The sequence below is a fragment of the Medicago sativa genome, chromosome 3 (genome assembly GCF_051527215.1).
Source record: "Medicago sativa cultivar Bolivia chromosome 3, Bolivia_mono, whole genome shotgun sequence".
Classification (NCBI taxonomy): domain Eukaryota; kingdom Viridiplantae; phylum Streptophyta; class Magnoliopsida; order Fabales; family Fabaceae; genus Medicago; species Medicago sativa.
The window spans coordinates 54,385,421-54,402,847 of record NC_140751.1 but is presented as its reverse complement, the minus strand read 5'-3'; the positions used below and the strand labels follow the sequence as shown (position 1 = coordinate 54,402,847).

Sequence of the window (17,427 nt, the reverse complement as noted above, 5' to 3'; positions counted from 1 at the left end):
TCTTAAGTAAAACATTAGTGTATTTACTTTTAAGTTAATGGAGTAAATGATTATTAATTGATTTTAAGTTAAGGAAAGAAATTAAAAAAGTTAATAAATGATTCTTAGATTATTTCAAAAAAGTTGATTTTTAATTAATTTCTGGTTAAGAAAAGAAATTTTAGATTGGTCTAATTACTTTCTGTAAAATAAAATAAAAATAGTCCATTTATTACTTTATATGACAATATTAATTTATTTTTTTTACCAAATGACAACATTAATTATTAAAAACTGGATTATTTATTTTTTGAACAAGTCAAAATGAATTATATTAACACTGACATCGCAATCACCTCAGCACAAAACGTGTCAAAACAACCATAAATATACAAAAAGTTTGTCAGAAAGAAACAGAAGGTTAGCCCCAAACACATAAGAAGGCTTTACCACCATAAATACTCAATAACAGAATTATTAATCTTTATTTTTTGAATTTATTGGAAAGTTAAAAAGATAATTGACTTAATTTTTTAGTGGAAAAAAGTTGACTTAACTTGTGGTGTCAGGGGTTCGAACCTCGGACCTTGCATATATTATGCATTGTCCTTACCAACTGAGTTGAGCTCATGATGACAAAAAAGTTGACTTAATTAGGAAGTTAATACTCCTTCCATCTCAAATTATAAAAAATAAAAAATAAAAACTCATTTTCTTTATCACAAATTATAGATAAAAAGACCAACTTTGATAATATTTAATTATGTTATTTCAAAAAATCAACTTTTCTAAAGGAAAATTAAATGCAAATTGAGTTCAATTTGCTCTCCCTTTCATTTTTTCTATAACGTATCACCAATGAAAATTGTTTTTACATCTTCCTATAAAACTGATTTCAAAGATAACACGAGAAACTATGTTATAAACTACAATGTTTTAGTTTTCTTAATAAGTATGAAATTATTTTTTTTCTTATAATTTAGGACGGAGTAAGTACTAATTTTTAACAAATCAATAGAAAAATTAAGGGTTAAATATGTTTTTGGTCTTTATAAATATGTCAACTTTTCGTTTTAGTCCCTCTAAAAATTTCTTCAACTTTTAGTCCCTCAAAAATTTTCCATCTTCACTTTTGGTCACTCCTTTAAAGTAAACTCATATCTAGAATTCAGATTTTTGAATAAAATTTTGCAGAAAAATTCATAATATAATAGGAATCTCTCCCAGAAAAAGTTAGAATTTTTTAACAAAACATGAATTTAATATGAATTTTTATATGTTTTATGGTTAAAAATTCATATTTAATTTGTGTTTTGTTAAAAAATTCTAATATTTTTTTGGTATTTTTTTAAGAATATTTTACAAATCTGCACAATTTCATTAAAAATTATAAAAATTAAATTAAAAATAGGGACCAAAAGTAGTGATTGAAAATTTTAGAGGGACTGAAACAAAAAGTTGGTATATTTATAGGGACGAAAAACATATTTAACCCTAAAACTAATAGTGTTTTTATAAAGAGAATTAAATATGGAGTGTTAATTTACCTATAGCAGCTCTTTTGATAAGAGAACAATATCCTTTTATAAAGAGAATTAATAATGTTTTTTTGCCAGAGGAGTTTATAAGCTATCCGTTATAAGCTATAAACTAGCTTCTTGGCCTTGCCAAACAGAGCCTTAATATAAAGGTATCGATTTACATTCGTGTGTAGATTCTTTGCAAGAACCACTTGAGGACCCGTGAATCGGCAATTTTCCAATTTGAAGATTGAGATGGGAGATAAAATCTAAAGAGGTACTGAGAACAAATATCATAACTCCCGCCTTGCGGAGATCACATCCATGAACAATTTACCCAATGTATTATATATGATATGATAAACGTAAAAAAAAAAATGATATGATGCATATGAAAAAAAAATTGAACAAGTCAAAATGGAATTTAATAATAAACCAAAAGTGGTTCACCCCGCACAAAGAGTGCTGAATGTGAAGCATCTAACAATTTACAATGTCACAATTCGTGCCTTGCCAGAAAGTACCAGAAAAACGAAAAAATAATTAGATTACATAGATACACTTGTACAAAGAAGCGGGTGCTGACACCAGTCGTGGTAACAAAAAACAAAAGATGGCTGATTTGTTTTCAACCACATAAACGAATTCAGCTTAACTTTATCCACGAAGGACCTGGATCAGAAGCCACATTTTTGAAGATGCGGTTGTTTCTTTTTTTTTCTTCCATATTACCCAAACACAAGTAAGCCAAATTACCTTGAAGAATGAATGAGAAGATCGCGGCATTCCCGCCAACTGAGTAAACTAAGCGAAATGTTCCCCAATCACACCTAAAGGAATGAAATCAATGTCGAGCCAACACCGTTAATAATGTTTTTTTGCCAGAGGAGTTTATAAGCTATCCGTTATAAGCTATAAACTAGCTTTTTGGCCTTGCCAAACATAGCCTTAATATAGAGGTATCGATTTACATTCGTGTGTAGATTCTTTGCAAGAACCACTTGAGGACCCGTGAATCGGCAATTTTCCAATTTGAAGATTGAGATGGGAGATAAAATCTCAAAGAGGTACTGAGAACAAATATCATAACTCCCGCCTTGCGGAGATCACATCCATGAACAATTTACCCAATGTATTATATATGATATGATAAACGTAAAAAAAAAAAATGATATGATGCATATGAAAAAAAAATTGAACAAGTCAAAATGGAATTTAATAATAAACCAAAAGTGGTTCACCCCGCACAAAGAGTGCTGAATGTGAAGCATCTAACAATTTACAATGTCACAATTCGTGCCTTGCTAGAAAGTACCAGAAAAACGAAAAAATAATTAGATTACATAGATACACTTGTACAAAGAAGCGGGTGCTGACACCAGTCGTGGTAACAAAAAACAAAAGATGGCTGATTTGTTTTCAACCACATAAACGAATTCAGCTTAACTTTATCCACGAGGGACCTGGATCAGAAGCCACATTTTTGAAGATGCGGTTGTTTCTTTTTTTTTCTTCCATATTACCCAAACACAAGTAAGCCAAATTACCTTGAAGAATGAATGAGAAGATCGCGGCATTCCCGCCAACTGAGTAAACTAAGCGAAATGTTCCCCAATCACACCTAAAGGAACGAAATCAATGTCGAGCCAACACCACAAAAAATTCCACGTGCTGCCAAATATGTCGCAGGCTAGGAAAAGGTGATCCGCCGTTTCGGAACAACAACATCCTCCGACACACATGATATCATTATGTTGAAGTACTCCTCATCGCAACAGATTATTTTTTGTAGGAATTCTATTGCAAAGCAAGCGCCAAGCGAAAACATATATCTTTGAAGGAACGAGCTTAAGCCACATATTGTGAATGCGGCCCCTATCTAAGAATTCATCAAATGCCGTTATAAAAAGGTATGTTCCACACACTGAATAGCCTTGAGTAGGTTCAAGTAACAACTTCCATATATCATTAACATGTTCCTGCAAAACAAGTTTTGTAATAAAGCAGAACACTTCCTCACGCACTCCTCCTCCCCACCAAAAGTCCTCTCCACCACACCCACGCACCCCCGCCCTCCTCCCAACCTAACACCGCCATATCAGCCACCAAACACTCTCTATGCACAACTAAATCAAAAAGCCGACGGAATTTGGTCCGTAAAGAACTCTGTCAACCCAATTATTCATCCAAAACAAAGTATTTCTTCCATCACCAACTATCCGACGAGTGTTGTCCTCAAACCAAGTCCCCACTCCCGTCCCCACCCCTCCACAGATATTACACAAAGTCATCCACCACAAGGAGCCGTGTCTCCCTCCCTCCTTCAACCGCCCCTTCCTCGTCGTATCTAGCCTTTAACACTCGATTCCACAACCCATCATTCTCAACCAACATCCTCCAACACCACTTTCCCTAAAGATGCATATGCAAATTTTGTTTAGGCGATATGCAATTTTATGTTATATTTATTTATCTATTTTTATAATATGCATTTACATTTCTTTTATGTGATGTTTCATAACAATGCTTTCATATTTTATTTTATGAATAAATATTAAATGTTTTTACACCACAATCTAATCTATATTATATATAAAAGAAAACTATCTCTTTCAGCACTTTTGAGTTGAATTTTTCCTTCCTAAAACACCCTCAATTTTCAATACAAATAACACATGTAACAAATAGATAAGAATAAAGCCCTATATTTTTTGCCTAGCAAAAAAAAAAATAGATAAGAATAAATTTAAATATTAAAATAAAAATATAACAAACACAAATGTTAAGTTTTTTTCATTTATCATTTAAAAAGTGTAAAAAACTAAATGAATGTATATATATTTATTTTTTTTCATTATCCCAATTATACCCTTAAACAACTTTTTTTGTAATAAAGATTGTTGTTGGTGTCATTAAAAAAATAAGAGTTTAGATTATATATTTTTGTTATATTGTTGGTTTCATTGAAATAGATAATCATGATTAGTTTGATTTGTTATAATTTGAAAGTAAAAAACAATTATATTTCTACTTTTAATCAAAATTAAAATTTCATATAAATCATCGTTCATAATTTTAAAACATTAGTACAATAAAAAGAGAAGAAAGACGGGTACGTGAATGCCCATCTTTTTGCTAGTTGAAAATAATAAAAATAAAATTAATTTATGTTGATTGATATCCGTGAGAAAAAATAGAGAGGAAGATTCCAAGGACAAGAATAGGAACCGCGGAGGGCAGCCGTCTGGGTGGAAGGGGCGAGGTGCAAGTACTCCTCTTTCCACCCCATTAACATCCTTTATTTTATTCCCTATAAAAAGAAACACGTTCTAAATCAAAATATTTAAAATTACCACATCAATCAACGTTTTTAATTTATATTGCAATTCTAAATGTTTTTATTGATTGTCTGTGTAAAGTTGTTTTTGATTGTCAATTCACTACCGTTAAATTTATTATTCGCTCAAAAAATGTAATTGTTTTTATTCCAACAATTTATGATTCTTGCACTTTTAGTCATTTGTGGCATTTATCCATCACAAAATGATGATGTAGTAAATGGAGTCAATTTTTTTAAACACGTGGCATTTTTTTATCCTACAATTTATTAATTAATACATTTTTTCAAAAAAAAAAAAGTCCTCCATCCCATCTCTTTTAAATTTCTCAGATAATCATCACATCAAGTCATCAATTAAAATTAGGGTAATATTAACTTGTACTCTTAAGATACAAGTTAATGAGTTGTAAGTATAAATATTTTGTTATAATTAATCCATTTGAATTTAATTTTTTTACTTTTGATTAGTTGAATGCACAAAGTTAGCACCACCCTTAATTATTTCTAAAAAAATGCTTCAAATTCAACACATGAACAAAACTATCTTCCCTTAAACTCAATATCCTTCATCTTCTTCAGCCTCATTCCCCTAAACAACAACACCTCCCAAAATCTTACTATTCAACCTCTTAATTTTTCTCTTGATAGTTCGTTTTCAATCACTTTCTTAATGCTGAAGACCAAGGTGACTCTAAGTTGCCTTGTAAAAAACTCTATGCTTGTCTCTCAGCGGAAAGAATATGAGAGGCTTGGTAAACAAGTCAACATATTGATCCAAAGCAAGGATGTGATGGACTACCAAGATCTTATGGATGACTTTCTCTCTAAGAAAGAAGATGTCAAATTCCACGTGTTTCTTTTTTGCTTGCATCATTGGGTTATGTGATAGGGATACTGTACTTAGATTGTCGCTATAAACATCTTATGCAGTGTTTGCTAAGCTTCTGTATTCTTCTTTTGTACTTGAACATGCAATCAATATTTGTTTTCTTGAACACCATGAAATTAGGCTAGGTTCAAACTTACAAGGAACACACCCAAAACCTTTGAGTTCACCATTAAGTATATCAAACCATGCCCTATCGGCTTGTTTTAGCCTATATATAGCTTTGTTAAGCTTGTATACACGATGTTTATCAGATGACTCAAAACCAAGTGGTTGTTGCGTGTAAACCTCTTAGCGATTTTCTTCAAGCATTCCATTTTAAAGTACAATCTTAATATTTTGTTGTGTGATGTTCAATTTTGGGTTATATATAGAGTAAGGACAATTCTAAGAGTATCTGGCTTGACCACAAGAGAAAAGATCTCAGTGAAATCAAAATTTTGTTTCCGATGAAAATGATGTTCCCTCCAAAAACTAATTATGCTAGAGAAACAAACAATTAATTGTTGAAAGTTTCTACATAAACTGGTAGCTTTAAAATTAAAATCATTGCATCCTTAATACAATATTTGCAAACTTAACTAGAAAGACTTCACTTTACGAATAACCAAATGCTTTATGTAGCACAAAGAATCAGCAAATGTTTTGATGTCCTCAAAAGCTTTGTCATCAGCATCATGAATATTCTCATCAACTTTGCAAACCCTTTCATATTTGGGTTTATCCTTAAATATAATTATGAGATGTTGATTTATCATAACCAGATTTTTTAAGAGCATTATGGACTACTTTGGTCATGCTTAATCAAGGTTGAAACCATTTGTTATAGCACTTACGACACAATTTATCAAATCATGTAAGAACTCATACATAGACCACAACAAGAGGAGAGTTCTTGAGTAGAAAAAAGTTAGTAAATTATCATGATCGTTTCACAAAAACTTATTTCTTATTCTCTTTTTATTCTTTATTTCTTCGCTTTAGTTTTACCAATGCAACTTTCGAACTAGCCACCATACCATTTCACGATGGGTTTACTTATCTTTGGGGAAAGGAAAAACATTGTTTCATCGGTTGATGGAAACTCTATAAAACTGATTCTTCATAAACACTCGTAAGTTAAATTAATATATTAACTATAAACATGCAAAAACTCTCTCTCTCTCTCTCTCGTATGAAGGTTTTTTTTTTTTTTTTTTTTATGAATAGGTTCTGGATTCAAATCTATCAACATGTACAGCAGTGGATGCACACAGATAAAATTACCATCAAATTATGTTTCTGCTAGTGTTTGTGCACATTTTATGTTAGTACACAACTTAATGTTTATGATTTTTTAGCGTGTTTATGAATATTACTTCAATCAAGTGTTTAATTAAAAGGGTTAAATATGTGATTCGTCCCTGCATATAGGGCTCGCTTAAAATTTCGTCCCTGCAATCACTAATCCTTTTTTTTTTGCCCCTGCAAAGATTAATCAGTTAAAAATTCGTCCCTTGACCCAGTTAATGACTGCCACGTCATAAAATTAACAAACTGGCATGAGAATTGACGAAAATACCCCTGGCTTATTTTTTTTTTCCTTCAAAAAAAAAATTCAGTTTTTTCCCGAATATTTTTTACGATTTTTTCCCGAAAATTTTTCAGTTTTAATTTTAACAGTTTTTTTCCGAATTTTTTTTTGACTTTTAATTATTTTTTCAGATTTCTTTAATTTAAAAAAGAATTTTCAAAATTTTGAAAAAAAAGAAAAAAAAATTAGCCCAGGGGTATTTTGGTCAATTCCCATGCCATTATGGTAATTTTGATGACGTGGCAGTCATTAACTGGGTCAAGGGACGAATTTTTAACTGATTAAACTTTGCAGGGGCAAAAAAAAAGGATTAGCGATTGCAGGGACGAAATTTTAAGTGAACCCCATTTGCAGGGACGAATCACATATTAAACCCTAATTAAAATACAATGAAATATTAATCGGCGTGACCTCCAATTTATATATATGAGTTTTCAAAAAGAAACTGATCATTGCATTATTACTTTAAGCATAATTAACTTTTTTTTTTTTTTGGAGGAGGGAGGGGGGGAATTTTTTTTTAAAGAGGCTAAAATGAAATATATTACCAAATCACGAAGTCCTTCCTAGTCTGAACAATATTTACAAGCAAAAACAACAAAAAACTGCAAGAAGCAAAGAAATAACTATCAACCTATGCCCAACAATGTAAACGGACTAAGCCACCAGCCATGATAATTGAGGGAAAGATTAGAAACTTTCACCTTCAACCACATAAAAGCGAGGGACTTAATCTTATATACCACTTGCACAATTGGACATTATGTTCCATTAAATAACCTGTTATTCCTTTGCTTTCCAAATTTCACACACAGTTGCAAACCAAATTACATGAAGAATTGACCGACGCCTCTTGGAAACACCCCCAGCAGCGCCAAATTGGTGAAAATGGTCCGCCACATGAAAAGGCACAACAAAGGAAATGTCAATCCAACAATAAATATGATACCAAACAGAACCAAAATGATTACAATGTAAGAATAAATGAGCTGAAGTTTCCATAGAACCGCACTCCCTAACACACAATCAGGAATCATTACCAATAACTCCTCGACGATGAAGGTTATCCTTTGCGGGCAGCCTATCATGAAACAACCGCCAAGCACACAGAACAACCTTCAGAGGGACATCCTTATGCCAAAGGGATGACACATCCACCGTAGGAGCAATAGAAGGCTGATGAGTCAAGTACTTATAAGCACTTCGAACTGAAAAAACATGAGAAGGTTCCAGAATCCATATCCAACGATCAATTTTGTCAACCTACAAAATCACATTCTGAAGTAATACCATGAGTTCCCTCTCCAACTCCTCCTCCCACGCTAATAACCTACGCCGCCATCTCCACGCATGGGGGGGGGGGGATTTTGTTGTTACAAACCACAAGGATTGATGTTTTTGTTAGAAAGGCAGGATGAACTAGATTTCGAATTCCTTGGTAATATAGCGGAAAAGCATTCCAAACAATTTTTTTTGGAAATGGAACCCATGGTTGTGACGGGTGTTACGATCTCTAATTCGACCGAACCAAAGAATATCATAGATATAGTATTCTTTGGACATAAACAAATTTATGTAACAGTTCTCTCTCTCTCCCCCTCTCTCGATATGTAAGTGTCTCTATTATTACAAATCATTCATACATTATAATTAAATGTATATTTTATTTGTCGACCATAATTAAGTCCAACCAAAAATTATAATCCACACAATACATTTTAGTTAGGATCCTATATTTGTCCAAGTGCAATTAACATTGATATAAGTAGAAATTTTTTGTATGCAGTAGAACTCTTTTTACAAAAGGAAAAGATACCTATTTTTATTCAAAATAAAACTAGAGAAATATAAATATTGCTGTGACTAAATTAATTAAAATTAATTAGTTCATTCACCATAAAGAAAACCATGAAGTGTATAATTTAATAAATTTATAGCTGTCAAAAGATTTACTTTTTTTTCACGGGAATATTGTAAACTTATATTTTCTACTTACCATATGTTTTGTTAAAAAAACTGTTCATGATAGTGTATTTATCTCAAGTTTGATGAATTATCGTAGATTTTATGTTGATAAAATTCCAATTTGAAAAGTGTTACAAAATGAGCAAATGGAAAGTAATTATCCATCCAAGCCAATGTACTTGTATGCTAATGCATCAAATTTGGCCACACTCGAAGGAAATTCCAAAGTGGATTATAATTACGATCCTATTGTAGCTACATACAAGAATCTAGTCCTCAAGGGTTACTTTTGATCCAATTCAAGTTCCAGATGATGAATTTTGCTCAGAAAATCTTAAAGCTCAAGATTACGCCATTATGAACACCTTGTGGCGCCTCAAAATGCAAAAATTCCGCTAACATTTTATGTCTTATTCATATTGTTATCATACACATAGGTGCCATATTCCACCACCGGAGTGTGTTTTATTATTGCAAAAGAGAAACAAATGTTTAACGAGAATGGAAAGTTAAAAAATGGTCGAAGACATTGTCGAAATTCTAGGCTGAGAGGTCATGCTTCAACTTCAATCGATGATATGATGTTTTGATTTGATGAGTATATTAATGGGTGCTCAAATCAATATATCATATCACCAATTCGAGTTGAAGCACGACCTCTCTGCCTAGAATGTCCACGAAGACTTCAACCATATCTTAACTTTCCTTTCTCATTAAACATTTGTTTCTCTTTCGAAATAATAACACACTACGGTGATGGAACAAGGTACCTGTGTGAAAGATAACAATATGAATAAGACATGAAATGTTGGCATTGAGGCGGCGCAAGGGGTTCATAATGGCATAATCTTGAACTTTAAGATTTTCTGAGCAAATTACAACATCTCAAACTTGAACTAGATCAAAAGTGCAACCCCTGAGGACTAGATTCTTGAATATAGCTACAAAAAGACCGTAAATTATAGTCCACTTTGTAATTTCCTTCGCGTGTGGCCCAATTTGATGCATCCCATATGATAGAGTACATCGGCTTGGATGAGTAATTACTAACACTCATGTAATTGAAATTTCTTCAACGTAAAATCTACAATAATTCATCAAACATGTGATAAATACAATATTAATGAACAATTGTTTTTAGCAAAATATATGAATAGTAATATAAGTCTACAATATTCCCGTGAAATAAAGTAAATTTTTCGCCACCTATATATATATATATATATATTAAAATATTCACTGCACGATTTTCTTCTTCGTGTATGAACTGATTAATTTTCTTTTCTTTATGGTGTATGTACTAATTAATTTTTATTTATCTAGTCACTACAATATTTATTTATATTTGTTTTTTTTAATAAAAAATGTATCTTTTCTTTTTGTAATAAAGTTCTTCTGCAAAGATAGGATCCTAGCTAACATGTATTGTTTGGATTATAATTTTCATTTGTACTTAATTATGGTCGACAATTGAAATATTCATTTAATTATGATGTATGAATGAATGTGGAAATAGAGACACACTTACGTATCAACATAAAAAGAAGAGAGAGAAAACACTTACATAATATTTGTTTTCGTCCAAATAATACTATATCTATGATATTTTTTGTTTGGGTCGAACCAAAGATCATAAGGCTCTTGATGACCCTAGTTCCATTTTCAAACAAGTTTGTTTGGAACCGTCGATGGTGGTTTCTAGCTATATTACTCTGTTCATCATGTCTTCTTATATCGAAGACATCGATGCTTGTGGTCTTTAACAACAACCACAACAAATATCCCCCCAATATTTTTTTTAATGTTTAGAGTAATGCAATGTTCAGTTTCTTTTTGAAAAATCTGATATATAAATTGGAGGTCACACCAATTAATATTTCAATATATTTTAATTAAATATTTGATTGAAGTAATATTCATAAACACACTAAAAAAAATCATAAAACATTAAATTGTGTACTAATAATGTATTGTTTACTAACATGTAATTGTGTACTAACATGTATTGTTTGGATTATAATTTTCAGTTGTACTTAATTATGGTCGACAATTGAAATATTCATGTACTTAATTATGGTCGACAATTGAAATATTCATTTAATTATGATGTATGAATGAATGTGGTAATAGAGACACACTTACGTATCAACATAAAAAGAAGAGAGAGAAAACACTTACATAATATTTGTTTTCGTCCAAATAATACTATATCTATGATATTTTTTGGTTGGGTCGAACCAAAGATCATAAGGCTCTTGATGACCACTAGTTCCATTTTCAAACAAGTTTGTTTGGAACCGTCGATGGTGGTTTCTAGCTATATTACTCTGTTCATCATGTCTTCTTATATCGAAGACATCGATGCTTGTGGTCTTTAACAACAACCACAACAAATATCCTCCCAATATTTTTTTTAATGTTTAGAGTAATGCAATGTTCAGTTTCTTTTTGAAAAATTTGATATATAAATTGGAGGTCACACCAATTAATATTTCAATATATTTTAATTAAATATTTGTTTGAAGTAAAATTCATAAACACACTAAAAAAACATAAACATTAAACTGTGTACTTACATAGAACGTGACACAAACACCACCAGCAACATAATTTGATGGTAATTTTATCTCGATGTTAAAAACTCCACTGGTGTACATGTCGATGGATTTGAATCCAGAACCTATTCATAAAAAAAACATCAATTAAACATCAATTAAATATAAGATTTCTATATAAAAGACTTTTTTTTTTTCCAAACAACTTTATTTTCAACAAAACTAATGAGTAAAATAACTGGTACTTACTTCCTTTAAAAAAAAAAAAAAAACTGGTACTTACTTCCACCTTGGCTCAATCCAGCTACTATTCAGTGGTTCTCTCTAAAAAATCTGGTTAGTTTTGAGAGTGTACTTACACTCTCAAAACTAACCACTTCACTCTTTTTTTCTGAGGTGTTTTTCTGCTCTCTCTTGTATCCTCTAATTCCATGTGTACTCTTAATCTCTGCATTTTAGTATCATAAGATTGAAATAAAAAATCACAGTTATTTGATTGGATTAAGGATAAAGTTGTAAATTAATTAATTTAAATAAAAGAAAAACTTAAAAGAAAAAAAATTACAACAATTTATGTTTTTAACAACATAATGAATTTCATTATATACCAATCCAAGCATAAGCCATACCCAGAATTTGGACCGTATCCGTGCTTCATAGCCACCACCCCATAATTGCACTCTGAAGGCTGAAGCACATCAGCAGACCAAAACTAACTCGCAAAATTACACAAAAATTTAATCTAGTTTTTAAACATGGTCTCATTTAATCTAGTTTTTAAACATGGTCTCTTTGAAATCTTACATAGTAGTGTTTGTAATTCTCTACATAATTTACTGAAAACACGAGGCTAAATGTTTTTCTATTCAAACCAATTGAAGGTGTCTAACATAACAATATCTGAATTGTCAATGGAGTTAGGGTTTAGAAAGCAAATATCGGAATTTTGTTAAAATTTCTTCCAAAATCAGAAAGAAAGGGTTTGGGAGTAAATGAATATGAATTTAAAGTGTGAAGGAAGATTTTTTTTCCGTCAGAAAAGTGTATGAGAGTTGGTAGCAAAAACCCTAAGTGGAGATCAAAAGCAATAGGAATTGCATATAATTAGCACTCATAAACATGAATTAAAACATACCTTAAACTCAACGCTTTACCGAGAGGAAAAAAAAAAAAAAACCCTTTGCTCCATTTGTAGCAAAAATAAGAGAGTTTGCTTCCCTACTGAAACCCTAATTTCTTGTCTACTCTATTGCGGCTAATTCTTTTTCGGTGGAGATTAAACCTTTGCACACACGTTACTGTTCTCAGGTATTTTGCAACTAGGTCTTAATCATGCATTTTTTTTTTTTGAGGGATGCATATTTATTTATTTTCTCTCATTTTCCAACTACATGGGCCTAACCTCCTTTCAAGAAAAGAAAATTGCTTTTTTGACAAAGAATACTTCCAATTGACACAAGTAAATGACCTTAATGCCCCTGGCGGTAGTTAACTACCGCTGGAAGATCCGCCGACAGTTAACTGCCGCTGGGATCCAGCAGTTGTTAACTACCGCTGATTTCTGTCCCCCCAAAACCAGCAAACCCCTACCTCACCTATTCATTCATCACCTTTCTCATTCCAAAACCATACCCAAAAAAAAACTCATTTCAAAATTTTTGTGTCAAAATCATGCCTCCAAATCATTGCTGATCGATTGCTAAGACGTTTCTACACACAAAATGCATCAAAGAACATGTATTACAACGTTAAAATCCATTACATTTAATTGATTTTTCTGGTTTTTTTTTGTACTGTCACGCGTTTGAGCGGCAGTTAACTACTGTTGGGAGTGAGCTGCTGTTAACTGCCGCTGGAGACTTAGAAAATTTTCAATTTTCTAAGTGGCAGTAGCTACTGCCAATTTTTTTTTTCCACAATTTTTTTTTCTTTTGTAATTTTGGTTTGTTTATGTTATTATTTGATATTAGATACATGTTTATTAATTAGTTTAGTAATTGTATGTTGTTTATTTATAGATAATGTTGAGAATGCGGGTGATGATCCGGGTGATCGAAAACCTAGAGTTGTCGATTCCATTAAGGTTGAAGTTTTCGTTAAAGTTGAGGCTTCAAGCGTCAATTCCGATGTGTGGAAACTTCGTGACAACGAAGTGGACACGGCTCATTTCTTTTCAACCCAAGACACATGGAAAGATAAAGATGAATTGCTCGGTTGGGTCCGTCGACAAGCAAATAGGGCTGGATTTACGGTTATCATTAGAAGATCTTGTGAAGGAAGAAATGCTATGTTGGAGTTGGTTTGTGAACGGAGCGGCGAGCACAAAGTACCGAAGACAAAAGTGAAGCATGAAGGAATGAGATCAAGAAAATGTGGGTGTTTGTTCAAGGTGCGTGGATATGTCGTTAGGGAAGACAATGCTTGGAAATTGGCTATTCTTAATGGCGTTCACAACCATGAGATGGTGCCGTATGTAGCAGGGCACCTTCTTGCCGGAAGATTAACAAAGGACGAAAAAAAGATTGTACATGACTTGAACGATTCTTCGGTGAAACCAAAAAATATTTTGACAAATTTGAGGAATAAAAGGAAAGAGTCCATGACAAATATCAAGCAAGTCTACAATGAACGTCATAAATTCAAAAAGGCAAAAAGGGGTGACTTGACGGAGATGCAATATCTAATCACAAAGTTGGAAGAGAATGGATATGTTTATTACGTAAGAGAAAAAAAGGAAAGTCAAACCGTTCAAGACATATTTTGGACTCATCCAACTTCGGTAAAGTTGTTTAACAATTTTCCTACTGTTTTGATAATGGATTCCACGTACAAAACCAACTTGTATAGGATGCCATTGTTTGATATAGTTGGAGTCACCTCAACCTATTTGACATATTCGGTTGGTTTTGCATTTATGACTTCGGAGAAGGAGCATAACTTTACTTGGGCTTTGCAAATGTTGCTTAAACTTCTTGGACCAAATAGTGATATGCCTAAGATGGTAGTGACCGACAGGGACACGAGTATGATGAATGCCGTAAAAAATGTTCTCCCCGGTAGTAGTGCAATACTTTGTTATTTCCATGTTGGCAAAAATGTTAGATCAAGAATCATCACCGATTGCAAAGTTAAACAAAATGTTGTTGTGGTGGATGAGCAAAATAAGATTGTCGACGAGGAGAAGCATAGTAAGTTGGTTGATACCATATTTGATGCATGGAAAAAATTGGTTGAATCTCCTACTCAAGAGTTATATGCGGGTAATCTAGTGGAATTCCAAGATGCTTATAAGGATCATCCAAACTTTCTTCACTATGTTCAAGAAACCATATTGAACCCTTTTAAGGACAAACTAGTGAGGGCATGGACGGACCTTGTGTTACATCTTGGGTGTAGGACTAAAATAGAGTTGAAGGAGCTCATGGTGTGGTGAAGGAATATTTGTCCACCTCCAAGGGTGATTTGGGTACTTGTTGGCAAAAAATAGATGAGATGTTGGCAAACCAATTTGGGGAGATACAATCATCGTTTGGTAGGAGTGTTATGGTCTTGGAACATAGGTACAAAGATGTCACTTTGTACTCTGGGTTGGGGGGTCACGTGTCTAGACAAGCCATGAACTTTATTTTTGTGGAAGAAGAGTGTGCTAGGAAAACCTTGTGCATTGAGAAGAAAACTTGTGGTTGTGTTCAAAGGACGTCGTATGGTCTACCTTGTTCATGCTTCATTGCTATGAAAATCCGTCACAACATGCCCATTCGATTGGATGAGATACACCCACATTGGCATAAGTTGTACACGGGTGAAGAACAAAGTAATGAAGATTTGTTTTCGGTCGCGGAGGAGTGGCGTGGTATCCAAGAACGTCTCCAAAGAGTTCCGTTCCAAATGAAACTGGAAATCAAAGAGGCTTTGCGGTTGTTAGCGTTTCCGGAGACCACATTGTTGTTACCACCTCCAAGAAAGGTGGCAACCAAAGGAGCTCCCAAAAAAATCAAAACCACGCGTAGTAGGATCCCATCTTCGTGGGAGACTATTGATTCTCAACATCCGGAAAGTCAATCTTCACCACGGAAAAAATCTTCACAAACTAAAAGAAAAGGTGCTCACATTGACATTTCTCCGGTTCCGGTTCCTAAGCCTAGCTTGGTTTCAATAAATGGTTGACATTGCCAGATATGGGACACATCGTTGCATCATGTTACAATAGGCCGGTGTTAGCGATGACTACATGGAAAGACTACATCTCCGAGACTTTTTTCCCACTTAGAGGACGGCCTCCGGTTAACCCGAAAAGCAACATGATTTGCCTTGGTCTAATCCGAATTTTTTGGGTGATATGTAACTAACCTTTAACTATTTATATGTATATCAATATATTTGAGTTTCGCATTTCTTAGTAATTAATGTACATTACGTGTAATGTTTTGCATAATGTGGAAAATTTGATGAATTTCAAACAATTGTTAAACGTTAACGCATTATCGGTTTGGTGTAATGTAACCGAATAATTGATAAACTATGAAATGTTGATGTTTATGATTGCTGGATGTTGTTGTTTCGGTTTGATTTCCTCCGGAATTGCCGTTTGAAATTACAGGTAAAACAGGACACATTTCCTGGGAAACACCAAGTGCTGACTAAACTGGTTCTGTAACTGGTGTGAGCGGCAGTTAACTGCCGCTGGAATCCAGCGGGTGTTAACTGCCGGCGCTTTAACCAGCGGTAGTTAACTACCGCTGGGGATAAAAGCGTCATTTACTTGTGTCAATTGGAAGTATTCATTGTCAAAAGAGCAATTTTCTCAAGAAAAAACTACATGGGCTAAACCGATTCACCTCTATTGTTTTCGAAAATTGCTCTTTCTGCTTCCAATTTTTCTCCAAGACACCCTAAAAAACCAAAATACCTCGTGACAGTTAACTGTCATTTGCTACTCAACGGTATATAGTTGCCGTTCGTTGAGTGTCGGCAGCAGTGAACTGTAGTGCCTGGCATTTTTCATGTGTAAAGTAAGTATTTTCCACCTAACTATTCATTCGCCAACTTTTTCCCCTTCCACCCAAAAACCCCAAATTTCAATTTTTTTGTGCAAAATTTTGCTCTCAAATCTTTGAAGAAGGATTGCTAGAAAGTTTCTATACTCATTTGACGTCAAAAAAAATGTGATGCATCATTTAACCGGTTTAAATTGTGCAAATTTTCTTCAGTTGCAAATTCATGACATGCCCGTAACGACACTTAATTAACGTTGGAGCCAACAACAATTAAGTGTCAATGGTGCCAACGACAGTTAAGTGTCGTTGAGTTTATAATATTTTTATTTATTTTTCATATTCATGCATTGTATGATTGAAATAATCTTTGAAGAAGGATTGCTAGAAAGTTTCTACACTCATTTGACGTCAAAAAAAATGCGATGCATCTTTTAACCCGTTTCAATTGTGCAAATTTTCTTCAGTTGCAAATTCATGACATGCCCGTAACGACACTTAGTTAATGTTGGAGCCAACAACAATTAAGTGTCAATGGTGCCAACGGCAGTTAAGTGTCGTTGAGTTTATAATATTTTTATTTATTTTTCATATTCTTGCATTGTATGATTGAAA

At 33.1% G+C, this 17,427-nt stretch overlaps 2 pseudogenes; one reads left to right on the top strand and one right to left on the bottom strand.

Annotated features, from left to right (window-relative positions):
- The first annotated feature begins 8,690 nt into the window (after positions 1-8,690).
- On the top strand, positions 8,691-9,853 carry LOC146938398 (putative xyloglucan endotransglucosylase/hydrolase protein 30 pseudogene; annotated as a pseudogene).
- A 29-nt stretch (positions 9,854-9,882) lies between these two features.
- On the bottom strand, positions 9,883-12,445 carry LOC146938397 (putative xyloglucan endotransglucosylase/hydrolase protein 30; annotated as a pseudogene).
- Between the last annotated feature and the right edge of the window lie 4,982 nt (positions 12,446-17,427).